Below are 3,611 nucleotides of genomic sequence, written 5' to 3'. Positions count from 1 at the left end.
GGCGCAGCAGAGCGGCGGGCGGCGGCGGCGGCGCGAGCGGCTCCCTCCAGTCCCCGCGCGGGCGGCGGCGGCAGCGTCGTCGAGCGGTGCAGACAAAGGAGGGGCGGAGGGAGGAGACGGAGGGTGTGGGAGAGGCGGCTTCACCGGCGCGGGCAGGCGGGCGGCGACGGCCGCGCTCCTCTTACTCCTCAGCAGCGGGGACCGAGAGAGGGAGCTGTGTCTGAGGAGACGCCAAAATCCCCCTTAGCGCTGCCCGCGGGAGGGGGAGGGGGCACAAGATGGCGGCGGCCGGGGGGGCGGGAGTTCAGTTCATGGATCCCGGCGGGCGGCGGAGGGGAGACCGGGCCGGCGGTGGCGGCGGCAGCAACGGGCGGGGGAGGGGGGCTGATCCCGCGTCTCCCCTCAGCAGACAATACAAGCGCCTCGGAGCGAGTCCCCGAACCTGCCCTAGCCAAAATGGCGGCCGAGAAAGAGCGGAAGTGACGTAAGTATCTCATTAGCATAAGAGGACTCATTGTCCAGCTAACTAAGGGGGGCAGTGGGGGACAGTACCCTTCCCCCCCCCATAGACAACTCTTACTCCCACCTGTGTTCGCTCCTAACTTTTTCTGAGGGAGGGTGGCATCAGCACCCCCACCTAAGGGACATTATATAATCCCCACTGAGGGGGAGCTCTCGCGAGAACCAAGAGGATTTGCCATTGACCCACTAGGAGGCGCCGCGGATAATGGCCGCAGTGCGCCTCCATGGCCCGTGTGCACGGCGGGCGCCTTCCTCTGGCCACAGCGCCGGCGGCGGAGGCACAAGCAGAGGGCCGCAGCACGCGCTGCACTCAGTCAGGTGGCCGCGCTGGGGATCCTTGCGCGGGCCCAGCTGGGCCTGGACTACATCTGGTGGGAGGGGGCGTGCGCGCAGCCCCGCGGCTCCACGTGCTGGGAAGCCCGCGCTCTCGGGCTGGGCAGCAGCAGCAGCCGGAAGGGCAGACACACCTGGCCGGTCATGCCCGACACCTCCTGCTTTAAATGAGGTGTGAGGGCCTCGTGCTTCACACACCCACTTGAGATGAGACCCAACCCCATGGATGACCCCTTGCGGGTGAGGTGCGCTATTCAGTGGACAGGCCTGCGTTTTACAGAAGGCCGGCTGTTGCCCTGGGACTGGACATTCTTCCGAATCAGTGATGGACTCTTCTCTTTGGCCTGAAGAAAACAAGTGGGATCCCTAGCGTTTGAGGCCACTGGGCTAGTGAAGCCCAAGGATGTGAAATGATGTTGCCAGTGGGCCTCCACAAGATCCTTAAAAACCAGACTGTAGTCCCAAGCCTTTTAGTGCTCCCACAATTTGGACAGCATAGGACACAACGTGGGCCTTTGTAAATTTAGGTCAACCCCAACCAACACATTGTGTTCTCAACATTCTTGAATCCACCTTTTATAGTTGAGTGCATATGAGTGTCTATCACTGGCTAGACATACTTAAAAGTAATAAATGTCAATTGTGAAGGATTAACCAAACCTGTTAAGATGTGCTCTGTACATCTTACACTTATCTTTTGCTGTTTCTCTAAATTTCATGTTAAAATGGTTTCAAACCATACGTAACATCCGCAAAGAATCTGACTTTACTGAAAACAGAACAAATTGTGGTTACATATAGCTCAATGTCTAAGGCTTCAGTTAGCAGGTTTAACAAGCTGTTTCATCCAACACAGTATTCCGTTAATTTCTGAAATTGTGATAAACTATATCTTTAAAAGCCAAATCAGTATTTCAAGGGAAAACAGCTGAAAAAAGTTGTAAAAAGGAGGAGGGGACCCAAAACATTCAATTTAGAGAAACAAAGATGAAGAAGCTAATTCCATGTTGCAGAAGACAGGCAAGAACTAATATGAAATAAGCAAAATAATTTTAAATTTAGTTTTCCTTAGATATATTTAGATTTCATACAGAGATAATACCAATACAAAGGGAGAACATCTGGATTTCATCCTTGGCCCCATTTACAAAGTAAAAAGGGATGCTGGATTCACATGTAAATGTTTAAAAAGATTTTAGTGTTTAAGTCACCAGATTTACTACAAAAATCTATCTAAATAGTCCAGATTCTTTTCTAAATAACTTCCAAATGGTGAAAGTTTTCACTGCTCAAATAATTACTGTAAATAATGATAGTGTTGTAATGATTGTGGGAATAAGAACCAAAAGACTAAACAAAGGCAAAAGGTACCTACCCTAGTGAGGTCTGAGAAGACAGTATTTTATAGTGGGCTCTCTGAGGTGGTTATTTAATCTCTGCTCCACAGAGTTGACAATGAAAATTTAACTTTGGGCTCAGACGAGAAAGAATCTAAACACTCAAAAAAAATTATTTTACATCAGTGGTAATAAATTTTCTAGTTGTTAGTAGTGATGAGAGAAGTCACTTCCCCAAGGAAGAGGGGTCCACGGTGGGCCAGCTGTTCAGCTCTGCTTAAAAGGGAAACAGAATAGTAGAGGCCCTTATTGGAATGTGTCCTATGGATTCAACTATGGGAATTGGTAATGTTCAGAACGACACCAAAGGTTTTATACTCTGGTATTCATTTCTGGTAGGATCTGTCAGAAATGCAAATGGAAAAATCAGACTTGAAGTTTCTTCAGCAGCCAAATTAAGCCAGGAAAATGCAGTAGTAGGAATACTGTTCACTGAATCTGCTTATTAAATGACTTAGAGACGCCCCTTCCTTTTACTTGCTAAGGAAAGTCAATTTGATCTTAAGCTTATTTGCTCAAAGTATGCCTTACTCAAAATTTTAAAAGACACTGCGTGATCTAAAAGCTATGCTATACTCGGAAATTAATCTTTTTTGCAATACCCACTTAAGGTGGGTAAATAGAATATTTCTGAGGGCTTTACTGAACATTTCAACTGGCAGAACAGTTTTCTCAACAGAAGAGCTACAGGGGATTTAGTCATATTACTAAAGATGTATGCTTTGTTAAGGGTCCTGAAATAACATGAAAAATATTTTGAGGAAAAAAAACAGTTGTTTAAAAATTACTACAGCTGGGAATTCCCTGGTGGTCCGGTGGTTAGGACTCGGCGCTTTTACTGCCAGGGGCCCCAGTTCAACCCTAGTTGGGGAACTAGGATCCCACAAGCTGCACAGCACAGCCAAAAAAAAAAAAAAGGTGGGGGGGGGCCAGAGGTGTGTATTTCTTTTTTAGTTCATATAGAAACAGCCATGTATCATATGTGTATTTCATGAATATAATTAGCACTCCTCTTACTTCTGACATGTATTAGGTATGAATCCAGAGCTATGAATACAGTTTTTGTTTGTTTGGTTGGTTTTTTTTGCGGTACGCGGGCCTCTCACTGTTGTGGCCTCTCCCATTGCGGAGCACAGGCTCCGGACACGCAGGCTCAGCAGCCATGGCTCACAGGCCTAGCCGCTCCGCGGCACGTGGGATCTTCCCGGATCAGGGCACGAACCCATGTCCCCTAGCATCGACAGGCGGACTCTCAACCACTGCGCCACCAGGGAAGCCCCTGAACACAGTTTTTATAAAGAATATTTCAAAATCTTCCCCATGTAAGAAATCCTGCATTTGCATACGCTAATGAAAGCA

This window comes from Monodon monoceros, unplaced genomic scaffold (genome assembly GCF_005190385.1).
Source record: "Monodon monoceros isolate NGI ecotype Baffin Bay Population unplaced genomic scaffold, NGI_Narwhal_1 Super_Scaffold_13, whole genome shotgun sequence".
Lineage (NCBI taxonomy): Eukaryota > Metazoa > Chordata > Mammalia > Artiodactyla > Monodontidae > Monodon > Monodon monoceros.
This window is presented reverse-complemented; position numbering follows the sequence as displayed.